General features: G+C 39.6%; 1 protein-coding gene across 5 annotated transcripts in view; it reads left to right on the top strand.

Annotated features, from left to right (window-relative positions):
• PIP5K1B (phosphatidylinositol-4-phosphate 5-kinase type 1 beta) overlaps nucleotides 1-17,356 on the top strand; it is a 166,832-nt gene that overhangs the window by 1,279 nt on the left and 148,197 nt on the right. Inside the window, exon 2 of one of the 5 annotated variants that reach the window (XM_073345197.1) lies at nucleotides 4,504-4,579. The exons of the other annotated variants lie outside the window; for them this stretch is intronic. The gene's annotated coding sequence lies outside the window, so the exon portion shown is untranslated. The remainder of the gene's footprint in view (nucleotides 1-4,503; nucleotides 4,580-17,356) is intronic. 5 annotated transcript variants of the gene reach the window in all.

Genomic DNA, 17,356 nt, shown 5'->3' with positions numbered 1-17,356 from the left:
GTTCTGTGTCAGACAGTAAAATCAATGCTCTGGAACAAGAATAATACCCCATTAACACTCTTACACAAGTTACAATTTGTACTGCTACTTCCAACGAAACAAGCACACAAACCCCTTCCTGTTGAGGCCCTAGGTGCCTCATAGACACTATAGTGCTGCTAGATCATTGAAAACCTCAAGGTGTATAAGGATTTGTGTTTTCCAGAATTTTGCCTCCTGGTATTTGAAACATGCTAACATGGAGAGAGCAACAATTTGACTCTTTACTTCACAGTTTTGTAGTCACAGCAGAAAATTATCCTTCCTAATCTCAACCTTTGCTGTTGCACTCTGGTAAAAGGACAAAAGTCTTCATTAAAATGTAACACTATATAGAAGGTTGATTTACATAGATTGTTTAATAGAGATTTTCTAGGTAGGGGAATCACAAGTGAGGTAATAATGATTTATTTTGCTTAATATAAATCTGAAATTATTTCAATAAGTGTGCTGAGAAAATACTCTAGTGAACAAGAGAATGTATACTAATAATATACTCACACCTTAATTAATGCATGCATAGATTATAAGGTTGGTAGCCTGATGATGATTGCAGTAAGATTTAATATATGCATGGAGGTCTGATCCTAAAATATTATGTCCTCTTTGAAAAGATCTCACAAGATACCGTCTAATCTACATATATATACATCTTCATATATATTTCAGAAGGTTACAAACTTCCTATAAGTCTATAAATTTTTTTTGTTAAATTTCAGGGGTTGGTGACATTAAGGCTTTCACATGAATTAGGTCCTGATCCTGCCGATTTAACTTAAACTGGAGTACGTAGAGGCACCTTAGAGACTAACAAATTTATTTGAGCATAAGCATCCGATGAAGTGAGCTGTAGCTCACGAAAGCTTATGCTCAAATAAATTTGTTAGTCTCTAAGGTGCCACAAGTCCTCCTTTTCTTTTTGCGAATACAGACTAACACAGTTGCTCCTCTGAAACTTAACTTAAACTGAAATTCAGTGAGACTACTCACATGCTTAAAATTAGGCATATGCATAAATCTTTATAGGATAGGGGTTATGGTGTGAATCTGTGTTGATTAGTTATTTGAATGTTTGGAAGAGTTGAGAAGGACCCAGACAATTGTGGTAGATGGATTTAAGGCTTTAAATTTGCTGAATAACGTCCTGAAACAGGAAACTGTCTCATAAATATAGCAGACCTATCTTGGAGTATCACAGGGTGGTTTACCTAAAACAGCAGTGCTTCCTGGAGCCAGCTGATGCACTATTTAGGTAGTCAATATCAATCTGGAGTATGCTTAGGGGTTTTTTCGTCTTCACCATATGAAAAACAAACCTATGTGTATTTGCTCTGCTTATCACTGCTTCAAAAAATCTATAAATATGTCACATTAGGTCTCCTAAAAAAATGTCAGTAGCAGTTGGCTCATGTCACTTTTAAAAGGATGTTGCTTGAGGTGAAGAAACCTAGTTCTCCTTTTCAGAAACAAAAAAAAACTATGTGTGTCTGTAAATGTTTTATGCTGGTCTTCAGTAATGCAGGAAGGACTCAATTCAAAGCAGAATTTCAGGGGGTTTTTCTCTTAAACTTAACTTAAAGAACATTGGCAGTTGAGAGAATTTGAGTTTAACATAATGGTAAAAGAATTCTGAATAAATATATTTCTTTAAGAACTTTAGTTTGTGACCTAGACAGAAATTTTCACAGCACAAAATACATGTGCTGCTGACTTGGTAGCCATAGCGGCTGATCGGGCATTTTCGGCACTTTTCAAACATATTTTTCCTCAATACGTTCAATTTTCATGGGTTTTTTTGCTCCACATGTCTTTGTCGTGGGCACCTGAAAAATATAATTCAGGAAGAACTGTATACAGCTAATGAAAAAGGTCTGAATAGAGAAACATTGTTTTCCAAGTCTGCTTTTATAATTAAAATCCCCAGAAAAAGCTCATACGTGGCAAGTAGTTACAAAGCGTTTAGGAACATTTTTCTTTACTCTAATTTTGATTCCTATTCCTACCATCCCACATTTTTCTCCCATGCCCCCTCATTAGGTAAGTGCAGAATACAGTGGAGAATCAATATGTTTGGGAAATGATCCTTCATCTGTTGAAGCCAATGGGATTTTTGCCATTGGTTTCTTGTTGATGCAGGATTTTGTCTGTGACTTTGTTATAGCAAAGCATTTAAGCCTGTGCTTAAGTCTCATTGAAGTAAATGGGACTTAAGCATATGCTTAAAATTGTGTGAAATGTATGAATTATGTTTTTCTCATATTTAAAAGTACCTTTTTGGTGGTTTGTTTAGAGTTTGTTTATATACTTCGAATAGCTTCTTATCTCATGCAGCTCCATTACACTAATATCCACTCTCTGGTTACGCATCATACCAAAAGCAATGGATGTTAAGTCTCTTGGCGCTTCTCAAAGAATTCAGGGAAGAACCTGGTGTGTTCAGCAACATTCCTTCTTTTAGTGCTTGATCAGCTCCTTTGGGGCACTGAGTCCTTCAACTTCTTTTTGTTTCAGTGGGAGATAGGAGTGCTGCACAGCTCCCACAAAGTGCTGAGCATGTTGCAGGATTGGGAGCTGCTACTGAGTGCATAATAGCTGTTTTATTTGCCTACTGCAGTCACTGTACTACCAGTGTTTAACTTATGACTTCGTAAAGTGCTTTAAGATATTTTGAGTACAGAAGGAGCTGTGTAAGCCTTTGTTACCCTTAGTGGCTAGTTGGCACCAAAGTTTAAACATATGTAGGCCAAAGAAGCTAAAGTTTAACTAAAAAATATTCAGTAACAGCATTTAGAAGTATAGAAATAAGTAGTTAAGGGGAGATAGATGTATATTCAAATATAACCACAGTTTCAACAATCACTTACATAAATCTGCACTTATGAAATATTGTACTGTATGTTCCAAAACCAACTTTAACTCTGCCCTTCAATCCTTGCCCAGCACCAACCTATGAAACACAGAAAATTTTTTATACCTACTCACACTGGGTTATAGACATTTTGAACATGAGCTGCATAGCTTCTCAAATCACCACTGTGTAGCCCATAGACTTGCTCACAGGCTGTCTTCTATTATATCTTCTCATTTTGGGCTGGGGAATTAACACTTCAGTTCTTACCCTCCATATACAGACTTGGCCCTTTTCCCCATTCCAGCTTCTGTCTGTGGTCAAGAGACTACACATCTCATCTTCTTCTTCATATACTTTACAATCCAGAAACAGCAGCCATCCCCCATTCCCTCTGAGGCAGAAAGCTTGAACTACCCCATCTGCCCTCCTGATATGAACTGGAAATTCCATTCTACCTTCCCTATTCATTCTTTCAATGTGAGTCAAAGAACCATACCATCCTCCTGCAGGCCGCACATTTCCCGATCCCAATCCGCTTTACATATATGCCACAGACGGTCGGACTGCGGTGTAATTTATTCATCAAACCGAGCTAGTGTTGTTAATTTTATACTAAGGAGGGGTAGAGCGGCCAACATATATGCTGAGAGTATTGTTTTAATTTGCGGTAAATGATGTGGGAAAATGGTAAAGTTGGAGTCGTAAGTATTCCTCTTTGTCCCCTATTACTCACCCACCATCATCAGAGATACTTTTAAAAAAAAAAAAGTGTAGAGAGAGATTTTTCCATACAAGCCCCTCCCCCCAAAAACCTGCATCACAAGAACATTACATCTGCAAAGTTAAGTACTCAAGAAATGTCAGAGTAGGAGTTATCAGCACACCCTTAACTCTGCCCTATTGTGTATATGCACTTTGCTATATCTTGTATTACAGAATTGTAGACCATGTTTTCTGTGGGACACCTTCCTTTCTCAGTGTATGAGATGAATGGTTCTCAATGAATGTTGCAGTTTTCTTTTTATTTTGTAACAAATCTCTGGGGCAGGATTGTATTCACAATTCTACTGAGAACCTCATGCCAGTTTCCCTTCAAGCTGGTTTAGCCCCAGTACTTTCTGTCACTCCCTATACTTCTCATACCAGAGAGCCACTCGGTTTTTTTCTCTTGCTGAATTGGGTTTAATGAGAAATCTCTTGCTACTGGAATGAGTCCACAAAATGCCACACTGTCCTAACATTTGACATTTTGTTGTTCTTGTGTACACACCCCCATTATAATTAGATACAAGAGTTGTTAGTAACTTTGCTTAACTACAAGCTTTCCCCCCTCCCCCTCCAATGTAGCTAACACATTAGTTTTTAAAAAAACAGAAATTTCTTTTTAGAAAGTTTGAAGGGGCAGTAATAACTTATCAGGGACCCAAAGAAAATTTGGACAGTCATCAGTTTTAACTGGGGTAACTTTTAAAAGTAATGTTACAGAGAACAGGAAAAAAATAATTTTTCTTCAGCGTAAATCTGGCCATTTTCATGCCAAACCAGTTTTCTTAGCCAAAGCTGCAAGGAGGCAAAAAATTTGTCTCAAAATTCTGTTTGTTTGCTTTTTTTAGGGTCTGATCCAAACCCTGTTGAAGCCAACGAGAGACTTTCCATTGAAATCAATGTGCTTTGGATCAGGCCCTTAAGGTAATAACTTTCTAGCTGTGAAAGGTGCTATAGCTATTAATTTATTCATGCATAGTCAAACCTTCTGTTTTTAATTTGTATAACCAGACAAAGTTTTTTGTGTCTCTTGTCAAATTTTTCCATGTCCAAGAGTGAATAGAAAGGAAGTTTATCCAATGTCAGTGTGGACTAAAATTTGTTAGCACTTAAAGTAAGGCCTGTTGATGTTTCCCCTCATACATGGTAATATGCATATCCTTTGGTGTAAGTGCTGTCAAAGATTTGGCATAAAAACAATGAAGTTGTACAGTAGCCATATAAACAAATGGTTTAATAGCATTAGAGCTCCTGAAAACATCAAAACCATCTAAAGAGGATGTAAACCAATAATAGTGAGCTTTATTTTTGATAGTTGCCTAGTTAGATTTTAAATAACATAAACATTTTAAAAAGCACATTTCAGTAGTAACAGTTCAATAAAGGTCTTAATAATAATCCATATTGACAAACAAATCTTTAAAAATCAAAGGTATGGGTAACATTTTCAAAAAAGCTCCTAAGTTGCATGGGACTTAGAGGGTACTTTTTTTTTTAAAGCATCTAAATATTCCCTAACTGCAAGATAAGGATTAATCTGAACAAACAAATCTCCATTTTTGTAAAGCAACTTTCTTGTCAGCAAGTACACATCATAGGTCATAATGTCCAAAAGAGACAGAATACAGGAATTGTGCAAAAGGTGGGTGCACTCATTTTATAAGTTTAAAGTTCTTAATTTGCATGTAATGTTCATTACCTGCATGTGCAAATTCTTGTATTTGTGTGCACAGGCTTGTTTGCATAAGCGGTTATTTGGTACATGCGCACAAATGCGGTTTCATTTGTGTAAATATAAGAATTTTGCACAGTTCACCTATTACATAGAGTTTTGAAAATGGACTGTGGCTGATTGCTTTGCCTTTTGCCAGATGACTAATCAGGGGTGGACGGATGGAAGGAATGCAACTTCTCACCCCTAGGGACAGGCTGCAATGCAGTCCCTCCGTAGCTGATCTCAGCCTCTGGGTCAGAATAAAGATGGCTGCCCTTCTACACTCACCATATGGTAGTTCACAGTCAGTGGATCCACCTTGGTGCATGCTGATTAGAATCTCTGCTTCTTCTGCCTATGGCCCCTTCTGTGCCAGCCTATTCAGGGGTGGGATGGGATCTGCTCTGTGATTTGCAGGCAGGAGTGAAGGTTCTCTCTTATGCAGCCACTCAGCCTGTAAAACCTCCCCCCCCCACCCCCCATGCTATGTAAGAATAAAGCAATATTTATGTGCTTCCGAGAGTCTTTCTCTCACTCACCTGTGGTAAACTGGCTTTCAAGTAGTTGAAATTTACTTAGGCTCTGATCTTGCAAAGACTTGTTCATGTGGTTAGCCTTACATATGTAAGGAATCCCATTGAAGTCAAACTCTTGTATGTAAATCTTTGCAGGATCTGGACCTCATTCCCCAATTCTGCAAAGACTCATGCATGTGCTTAACTTTATGCACTGTGAATGGTCCCACAGAAGTCAACCCAGCTACTCAGTGCATAAATATAAGCATGTATCTCTTTGCAGGACTAGGGCTTTATTAGTTTATTGCTTATTAAGTGCATACTAATCCAGATTTTACACACACACACACACACACACACACTTTTACAAAAAGAAATCCCCAGACTGTTTGTTTTTGTTTTTCTCCCTGACAAAAGATCTAGAGGGGAAAAAAGGTCAGTCCAACCAAATTTAATCAATTTATTAAAAACAGAAAGAAAAGATCTATTCCAGAAGATGTTTTGGCTATGAAACAGGAAACCTTTTCATGGAAGACCTCGGATTCTGGTTTTGTTTTGTTTTTAATAGAAACATGATAATGCAACAAATTGTTTTATGAATAAGGGTATGTGTGTTTTATCTGTTGCCAGATTTTATTGACTATTTTTAGTTTTATTGCACTGGGAAACTGAATCTAACAATCCCTTTAATGGTGAAAAAGAAAAGCACAAAGATTAGTGGGTATTTCTCAGGAGCCATGGAAAACCAGACTTGGATTTTGTTTCATGCTTCAGGGTTCAAGCTAGTTTGGCTATTGGAGACCAGGATGGGACCTAATGAGGGGTGCGGATTATCCCACATCTGCTTACAACAAGGTTCTTACAGCTTTCACTGAATCATCTGGTGCTGGCCACTGTCAGAGATGGGATACTGGACTAGATGAACCATAGGTCTGATCCAGTTTGACACAAGCTATCATAGGAATTAAATTTCTAAACATACAGTAGAAAACTAGAGGGAGATCACTGTGTTGAAGAGGTGCCTTGAAATATGCTCTTTTTTCTTATGGGGTTGAAGTACAAATAGCGGAATAAAAAACAAAGGAAAAAATACTAGTTTTTTTTTAAGACTGAAGTTTTGTATAGTTTTAAAGAAAATGTAGATTTTGGACTTGAATATAATTAGTTTTAGATGATGCCATAGATTTAGCAGAAACGTCATCTATATTACATATTCAGAGACAAGGCAACATTATTTTAGTGCTATATAAAAAAGCAGTTGTAGTTCCACATAACTCAGAGGGATATATTTTTAACAGAATCTAAGCATTAAATTTTATTCATGTTGCTCGTGTAGGTGTACATGTAAAACTTTTTTTTTTTTTTAATTTCCCTTCCTTTTCTTTTTGCTTAAGATTTGGCTTTCCCACGCTGGAAATCAAAAGACCAATAGCTCAGAGCTATAAATAATTAGGTTGAGATAGTTCTTGTAACTTTTACAGAACTGAAATGCCTTGTGAAGGTTGCGTTTGCATTCAGAACTCACATTCTTTAGTTTTCTATTTAAACCGAGCAATGTGAGGAGCTCTTCTATTGTTAGCCAAAAGGGATTTAATGAAGTACTGGTTATTCTTTTGGTATATTGCCGTCTTTGTTGTGCACTGTAGTTAATTCATAGGGTTTTAGAAACAAGCACAGACAAACAGTAATTGTTTTGACCTGTCCATGGAGAAATACTGTCCAATCTATTTAGTGTCTGATGTACTTTTAAGGTGCTCACATGCTGCACTGCAGGGAATCCTACAAGTGCCTAGCTAGAATGATATTTGGTAAAATTTTGATGTGCGTATGTTCATTGTTTATAAGGCCTCTTCTTCTTTTGGTCAGTGAAACACCTGGGTATAAAGTGTCTTTAATAAAACATACTGTACAAATTCATGCTCACAAAGGGTTTCATGGTTCTCGTTTTGCCCACCATGAGTTATCAAAGCTTCATGGTGAAAGTAGGGGTCGAGCTCAGACCCTCGTGCTGCAGTAACACAGGTCACTACAACTTGACTTCAAGTAGAAGCTTCATTAGCTGTTAGCAGCTGAACTTGTCAAATATTATTTATAGAATAATCAATTTACAATAACATTCCAAATTACTTATAGAATAATCAGTTTGATTAACTTAGTATTTTTCAAATAAAATACATTTATACTGTTTCCATTGTTTTTTCAGCTCTAGCGTTTCTAGCTCTAGCCCTTTATAGAGGGCATTTTATATATGCACACTGGGAAGACTGGTACATTTTCCTTTCTGTATGGTGGATAATTAAGCTTGTAGCTCTGAGAAGGGAAGTCCTTATCTTAGCTACAGGCTTGGTAGTGTACATTAATAGGACATTCTTAACCACACCAGTGATCTGAGATGTGATTGGGGAATGACATCTATTGTAGAAAGAGAGATGATTCCTAGCCTCTCCTGACAAAGATCTGTGGGTACTAGATTATGTTCGGTATCTTTTGAAATCTGAATTCTGTCACAGTAAGGTTGGAACTGAGCACATCTGATATGTTCCCTGAGGCTTTCAGTTGACTTAGAAAAGCCTGTGTAACATGTCAATGTACCAAGCATTCTTCTGCTCCATATGTTTTAACTGACACCAAGCCATAACAGCTCCTTAGGGCTGAAAACATTTGCACCATGTAGATCTTTGGATGGGTGTCCCAATCATGCTCCTGTCCACTACCAAGACCCTGTATATCCCTGCTTCCCCAGCAGTGAAGAGGAGTGGTGTAAGAGCCCCTATATCAGGTCTATATCACAGGAGTCGCCATGACTGCATGGTAATCTTCCATGGGCTTGTTAAGATGGGTTTAGGGCCAAAGCGTGGCTGCAATGAACCACAAGGCAGCCATGCTTTGCTGGAGAATCTGACCCCTTATCTTTGTTGCTAGCATTTGTGTTCCTGTGAACTGAGGTGTTGTTGTTTTTGTTTTGTTTTTTTAACATTGTCCTCACCTTTCTGAGCACTTAATCATTTACTAGTAAACAGATGTGAACATCTGCATAATTATTAACTGTCGTCATCTTTAGCAAAAGTCTGTGGAATCCTTCCCATCTCCTCCAATTTACAAGTTAGTTTCAAAGAGTCCATGTAATTCAGCATTGCTTTTTACATCCTGTATCACTTCAATCATAGTCTAAAAAAACAGTTACAAAGCACATGGTAACCCATAATGCTAGAATGCAGAATCCTAAAACTGAGATTATTATTATTTATTATTATTTTGGCCCCATCAATCAGTGGGGAGGTTTCCTTTGCTTGCTTTTTTCAGTTCTTCTAATGTAGCAATTTTTTCTCTTGGTTACATATGCGATTTGTGAGGGGAAGAGGAGGTCAGACAGTCTTGTCAACAGTATCAATAAGATGGGCATCACTCTTCAAGTAAACATCACTTATGCCCTGTAGTGCTCAGGGAAAATGTACTGCATGGAAGAGCTAACGGAGAAGGGAGGTGGTTGTATATTGTACCAGCATCCCACTAGGTAATTGATAGCAACAGGTTTATATACATTGTTACTCCTGGGAGAATTTTGCACCAAAAAATTAAAAATTCTGCATGTTTAATTTGTCAAAATGTAATCAGTCCAGTTTCAATTATTTTGGTAATTTATTTCAAAATACCTCTCAACAAGTATGTCGTCAGTACAGACAACAGCAAAAAAGATTCCTTCAGGACTAGAGAATTAAAGAAACCCCTACAACAATATCTAAATAAATACTTTGCCTCAGTCTTTAATGAGGAGCTTAAGGATAATGGTAGGATGACAAATGGGAAGGAGGATATGGAGGTAGACATTACCACATCTGAGGTAGAAGCCAAACTTGAACAGCTTAATGGGACTAAATCGGGGGATTATAATAACCAGATAATCTTCATCCAAGAATATTAAAAGAACTGGCACCCGAAATTGCAAGCCCATTAGCAAGAATTTTTAATGAATCTGTAAACTCAGGGATTGTACCGTATGATTGGAGAATTGCTAACATAGTTCCTATTTTTAAGAAAGGGGGGGGGGGAAAGTGAGCCAGGTAACAGGCCTATTTGACATCTGTAGTATGCAAGGTCTTGGAAAAAATTTTGAAGGAGAAAGTTAAGGACATTGAGGTCAATGGTAATTGGGACAAAATACAACATGGTTTTATAAAAGGTAGATTGTGTCAAACCAACCTGATCTCCTTCTTTGAGAAGGTAACAGATTTTTTTAGACAAAGGAAATGCAGTAGATCTAATTTACCTCGATTTCAGTAAGGCATTTGATATGGTTCCACATGGGGAATTATTACCTAAATTGGAAAAGATGGGGATCAATATGAAAATTGAAAGATGGATAAGGAACTGGTTAAAGGGGAGACTACAACGGGTCACACTGAAAGGTGAACAGTCAGGCTGGAAGGAGGTTACTAGTGGAGTTCCTCTGGTCCCAAAACCGATCCCTATCTTATTTAATCTTTTTATTACTACCTTGACACAAAGTGGGAATGCACAATAAAGTTTGCGGATGACATGAAGCTGGGAGGTATTGCCAATACAGAGAAGGACCGGGGTATCATACAGGAAGATCTGGATGACCTTGTAAACTGGAGTAATAGTAATAGGATGAAACTTAATAGTGAAAAGTGCAAGGTCATGCATTTAGGGATTAATAACAAGAATTTTAGTTATAAACTGGGGACGCATCACTTGGCAGTAACAGAGAAGGAGAATGACCTCAGAGTACTGGTTGATCACAGGATGACTGAGCCGCCAAAGCGATATTGCCATGAAAAAAGCCAATGCGGTCTTGGGATGCATCAGGTGAGATATTTCCAGTAGAGATAAGGAGGTGTTAGTACCATTATACAAGGCACTGGTGAGACCTCATCTGGAATATTGTGTGCAGTTCTGGTCTCCCATGTTTAAGAAAGATGAATTCAAACTGGAACAAGTACAGAGAAGGGCTACTAAGATGATCCGAGGAATGGAAAACCTGTCTTTGTGAGAGGAGACTCAAAGGGCTTGGCTTGTTTAGCCTAACCAAAAGAAGGCTGAGGGGAGATATGATTGCTCTCTGTAAATATATCAGAGGGATAAATACCACGGAGGGAGAAGAATTATTTAAGCTCAGTACTAATGTGGACACAAGAACAAATGGATATAAACTGGTCATCAGGAAGTTTAGACTTGAAATTAGACAAAGGTTTCTTACCATCAGGGGAGTGAAGTTCTGGAACAGCCTTCCAAGGGAAGCAGTGGGGGCAAAAGGCATATCTGGCTTCAAGACTAAGCTTGATAAGTTTATGGAAGGGATGATATGATGGGATAGCCTAATTCTGGCAAATAATTGATCTTCAACTATTAGCGGCAGATGTGCCCGATGGGGTGGGATCTGAGTTACTACAGAGAATTCTTTCCTGCATGTCTGGCTGATGAGTCTTGCCCACATGCTCGGGGCTTAGCTGATCACCATATTTGGGGTCGGGAAGGAATTTTCCTCCAGGGCAGATTGGCAGAGGCCCTGTGGTTTTTTTTGCCTTCCTCTGCAGCATGGGGCACGGGTCACTTGCTGGAGGATTCTCTGCACCCTGAAGTCTTTAAAGCATGATTTGAGGACTTCAATAGCTCAGACATAGGTGAGAGGTTTATTGCAGGAGTGGGTGGGTGAGATTTTGTGGCCTGTTTTGTGCAGGATGTCAGACTAGACAATCATAATGGTCCCTTCTGACCTTAAAGTCTATGATTCTATGAATAACCCAGTTCCCGTTGGGGAGTGTTGGAGGGGGCTGTGTGGGGCCCCTAGAGCCCAGACCCCCCCCCAGAGCCCAGCTGCAGAGCAGCCCCCAACCCAGACACCAGCACCCCCAGAGCCTTTGCTCCCCCCAACTTCTTTACTGTCCCGCTGGGGGACATGGTGTGGTGTGGCCCTGCCCTTCCTCGCTCTTTGCCAGACCTGGCTGGGTCTCCCAGGTCCTCTCCCATCCCTGGGAGGATGAGGATCAAAGAGCGTGCAGTCCTGCCAGGCTGGGCTCTCTGCTCACTGCGATCTGAGCTTTGCAGAGTCCACCAGCCCCTGGTGGGTGACAGAAATTCTGCAGGGGAAACAGGGAATTCTGCAAAATTCTGCATTCTGCAGTGGCACAATTCCCCCAGGAGTAATCTGTATGTGATATTTCACCAAAGGGAAAATGACAACACAAAACCTATAATTTGCTTAGGTGCATGTCTCTAATATATAAAATTAATCTAAGCATGGCGGGTCCATGCAGACTTCACATAATTTAAGCCCCATACTCTCCCTACTTGAGGGGACTTGGCAGAAGAGTGTTCATCCCTATTTATTGCAGGTGGGATCTGAGTGTCAGTCCCAAAACGGCCAGCTGAAGGAGCTGACTCTGGATCCATGCTTACGTTGATCCAGTGTCTCAAACTCCCCAAGTTGGTGGGTAGGGGCAAAGGGAGCAGAGGGAATGTGACCACTTCAGTTACTTAGGGTGAGCAGGTAGTGGGCTGCATTTGTGGGAATGAGGGAATTGATTTTATCTCTAAGAATAAGGGCAGATATATTACAGCCAGAGGTGGATTTACACTAATACTGCCTTAACTTTCATGCTTTGTGATTATTTTATCTACATAGTCAAGCCCGGATTCTCTCTGAAGGTGAAACTGCTTTGGCCTGCACTGAACCTAAGGCTGGGTTAGGGAGCCTTTTGTCAGTGTGGCCACCACTGATAATGATGGTGGAAACCTGAGAACTACTGCTGGTGTTCTAACCAGCATGTTATCTAGCCCTGCTCTGCAACTACCCTGTCAAGTAGCTAAAATGCTGGTGGCTGGCTGGCAGCCTAGCCTGTCTGCGGCACTTCTTCTGTTGTAGTTACCACTAGTGGAGCTGCACCAGTGATGATGTTGTGGTGGAAAATAGGAAGAAAAATGCTAATGGAGAAGAGGCTGGGGATGCAGAAGTTGTGAACTTTTTAAACCGTTCCTATGTTTTTATGAGTTTAGGTAAGTTGTTTAGGCCCTGATCTTCCAGCACTGAAATCAATGGGCATGAGATCAGAGCCCTAGCTTCAGGACTGGTTGTTTCTATGTTAAATGAGGATAATAATGCTAACCCACTTTTGTAAAATTTGTTAAGAACTTAACAGGAGAAGCCTGGTATACCTAGTGAATACATTTTGTATGTTTTACAGTCATTGCTGTTGTTCAAATATAATTTTCTACTGTCAGAGTACTACTTACTTAGTTTGGTGTAGTAAGCCTTGCAGTATGCACACAGCCTTGCAGATTTCATCCTTTGTGTTTGTCTGCTGTGTTTAATAGTATGAATTATATTCTGTCTGAAGCAATAGCAGTTAAAGAACATTAACATAGTGTTTTCTTTTAAGGTATTTAGAGGAAACTGTAATTAAAGCCGAGCCTTGGTGTTATTGTGTGCATAAATCTAAGGTGGTGATTGCTTATTTTCATTATTTTAGTGAATAAAATAGATTTCCAGTACCATATTCTTGCATTGCACCTATTTTTATGTCTTTGAAAGAGAAATGCATTATAGCAAGTGTTTTCAAGACTAATTACTGGAAAACTCATGTAGTTTATTCCAATGATATACAGTAGTTATTACAATGAAACTACTCTAAAACTTTTATATCACTTGAGGCCAAATTCTGCAACCATTACATAGGCTCTTTATTTTGTTTTGGGTAATTAACAGTTGGGGCTCCAATCTTAAGCACGTGTGTCTGTATGCACTGTTTCAGAGTAGCAGCCGTGTTAGTCTGTATCCGCAAAAAGAAAAGGAGGACTTGTGGCACCTTAGAGACTAACAAATTTATTAGTCTAAACTAACAGCTCACGAAAGCTTATGCTCTAATAAATTTGTTAAACTAACAGCTCACGAAAGCTTATGCTCTAATAAATTTGTTAGTCTCTAAGGTGCCACAAGTCCTCCTTTTCTTTTTGTATGCACTGTGGCTCTGATTCTCTGCTCACGTAACTCTAACGCTAATGGAATTGTGCAAACAGGGAATCTGGCTCTGCGAATAGCTCCCTTGAAATCAATGGAACTACTCAAGCTAGGTAAAGTTGCAGACATGCATAAGACTTTCAAGGATTAGGGCCTTGTTTTTGGTGGGTTTTTTTTATACTGGAGGTGAACCCGAGACAAAGTACATACAGATCTTAAATTATGAGAAGCTTAGAGTTTTCAGACCAAGGTTTGTTGTGAGTCCACTTTGCTTTTACTAGTCATGTGTGATATATGAATAACTTACTCCTATGCAGCAGGTAGTTGCTACATACCATCTGAAATTGTCTCCCAAATTTCTGACCTTTTGTGCATTTGCCTGTTTTCCTAAATGTGCTGCTATTGCTACCACTAGTGCAGAGGTGGTCGCAATTGTTGGAACACTGGTGTAGATTGGCCTCTGGCATTTTAACCACCTGATCCTGCAGTCCTCATGAACACAAAGCGTCAGTTGACTTCTCTGGAAGTTAAGTATGTGTAAGGACTGTAGCATGAGGGCCTTTATAATGTAAACTGCACTTTTATAACAGGGTGACTTTTGGAGAACAGGATTAGGTTTGTTTTTATTGTATTTTCCAGATACTGGTACAAAAGACAGATATATTTATTCCTTTCCAAGGTCTCAAGGGATTGAAGCTCATAAAGACTGAGTCACAAACAAAAGATGCCTTTGGATATTTTTTTGTTGGAGTCTGACTGAGAATCAGAAGATTGCTCATATAAAACATCATAACAAAAGGAATGTAACCTAGGTCTCTTGGTTAATGACAGGAACATCAAATAAAGTTCCTCTAATAGCAGAGTTGATCTTATGTCACTATTTCAGATAAAGTAAAAGAGAAATAATTTTGTTAATAGGATGTTTAAGGTAAATATGTTCCTTTCCTATTGAGTTTTTTATTGGCTTTTTCACAATGCTAATTTTTAAAGTGAAAACGGAAGCTAAACTGAATTTTAAAAAACCTTGTTTTTAATACTTAAAAATAAATAAATCTGTGAGCAGTGTCTTGTTTGCAGAGGAAATATTTACATCCAGTGTTTGCGACTCAAACATAGTAGCATTGTGCTAATGAATCAGAACCAGAAAGTTGAAACTTAGTAGAAACTGTAAATAAAAGTGAACTGTTCTTTTCACTGAATGAAATGGCAAAAGTAAACAGCACAAATGATACAAAATAAGCTACATTTCTTCAGTTTATTAAAAACTTAGGTGGTATTAGTAACATGGTTAGGGAAACCTCTACAAGGGCAAAAACAATGAGGAGTCCTTGTGGCACCTTAAAGACTAACAAATTTATCTGGGCATAAGCTTTCATGGGCTAGAACCCACTTCATCAGATGTATGGTGTGGAAGATACAGGAGCAGGTATAAATGAAAAGATGTGAATTGCCTTACCAAGTGTTCCTCCTGAAGGTTGAAACAACACACTGGACTTCTACGTAGAGTGCTTCCGCTGACGTGCACAGGCTGAAATTGTGGAAAAGCAGCATCACTTGCCCCATAACTTCAGCCGTGCAGAACACAGTGCCATCCACAGCCTCAGACACAACTCTGACATCACAATAAAAAAGGCTGATAAAGGAGGTGCTGTAGTAGTCATGAATAGATCAGAATATGAACAAGAGGCTACAGGACAACTCTCTGACACCACATTCTACAGGCCATTACCCTCTGACCCCACTGAGGCTTACCAAAAGAAACTACACCATCTGCTCAAGAAACTCCCTAAAGAAGCATAGGAACAAATCTACACTGACACACCCCTAAAGCCCCAACCAGGGGTATTCTATCTGCTACCCAAAGTCCATAAACCTGGGAATCCTGTATGCCCCATCATCTCAGACATTGGCACCCTGACAGTAGGATTATCTGGCTATGAAGACTTTCTCCTCAGGTCCTACGCTACCAGCATACCCAGCTAGATTTGAGAGACCACTTACTTCCTGAGGAAACTGCAATCCTTTGGTGATCTTCCAGAAAACATCATCCTAGCCACTGTGGATATAGAAGCTGTCTACACGAACATTCTACACAAAGATGGACTATAAGCCTTCAGGAATAGCATCTTCGATACCATCACGGCAAACCTAGTGGCTGGACTTTGTCCTCCCCCACAACTATTTCAGTTCTGGAGACAATTTATACCTTCAAGTCAGTGGGACTGCTATGGGTACCCACATGGCCCCACAGTATGCCAACATTTTTATGGCTGACTTAGAACAATGCTTCCTCAGCTTGTCTCCTTACGCCCCTACTCTACTTGCACTACATTGATGACATCTTCATCATCTGGACCCATGGGAAGGAAGCCCTTGAGGAATTCCACCAAGATTTCAACAACTTCCACCCCACCATCAACCTCAGCGAGGACCAGTATACACAAGAGGCCCACTTCCTAGACACTACAGTGCTAATAAGCGATGGTTACATAAACACTACCCTATATCGGAAACCTACTGACCGCTATACTTCCCTATATGCCTCCAGCTTTTATCCAGACCACATCACACTACAGCTAAGCTCAAAGATATGACCACATTTGCTCCGATCCCTCAGACAGAGACAAACCTCTACAGGATCTCTATTAAGCATTCTTAAAACTACAGTACCCACCTGGCGAAGTGAAGAAACAGATTGACAGAGCCAGAAGGGTACCCAGAAGTCTCCTTCTACAGGACAGGCCCAACAAAGAAACAGAATGCCACTAACTGTCACCTACAGCCCCCAACTAAAACCTCTCTAGCGCATCATCAAGGATTTAGCACCTATCCTGAAGGATGATTCCTCACTCTCACAGACCTTCAGAGACAGGCCAGTCCTCGCTTACAGGCAGCCCCCAACCTGAAGCAAATGCTCACCAGCAACTACACACCAACCCAGCAACAAACCCCGGTGCCAACTGTGTCCACTTATCTATTCAAGGGACACCATCATAGGACCTAACCACATCAGCCACACCAGGGGCTCGTTCACCTACACATTTGCCAATGTGATATGTGCCAGCAATGCCCCTCTGCCATGTACATGGTCCAAACCGGACAGTCTCTACTCAAAAGAATAAATGGACACAAATCTGACATCAGGAATCATAGTATTCAAAAATCAGTAGGAGAACACTTCAATCTCCCTGGTCACTCAATAACAGACCTAAAAGTGGCAATTCTTTGACAAAAAATCTTCAAAAACAGACTCCAACCAGAGACTGCTGAATTGGAATTAATTTGCAAACTGGACACCATCAGATTAGGCCTGAATAAAGACTGGGAGTGGTTGGGTCATTATAAAACCTAAACCTAATTTCCCCCTACTGTTACTCACACCTTCTTGTCAACTGTCTGAAATGGGCCACTCTCATTACCACTTCAAAAGTTATTTTTCCTCCCTTGGTACCCTGCTGTCAATTGAATTGTCTTGTTAGACTAACCTCACACTTGGT

Source organism: Lepidochelys kempii, chromosome 5, assembly GCF_965140285.1.
Source record: "Lepidochelys kempii isolate rLepKem1 chromosome 5, rLepKem1.hap1, whole genome shotgun sequence".
Classification (NCBI taxonomy): Eukaryota; Metazoa; Chordata; order Testudines; family Cheloniidae; genus Lepidochelys; species Lepidochelys kempii.
The sequence above is the reverse complement of the archived record's forward strand: the minus strand, read 5'-3'. Positions and strand labels throughout refer to the sequence as shown.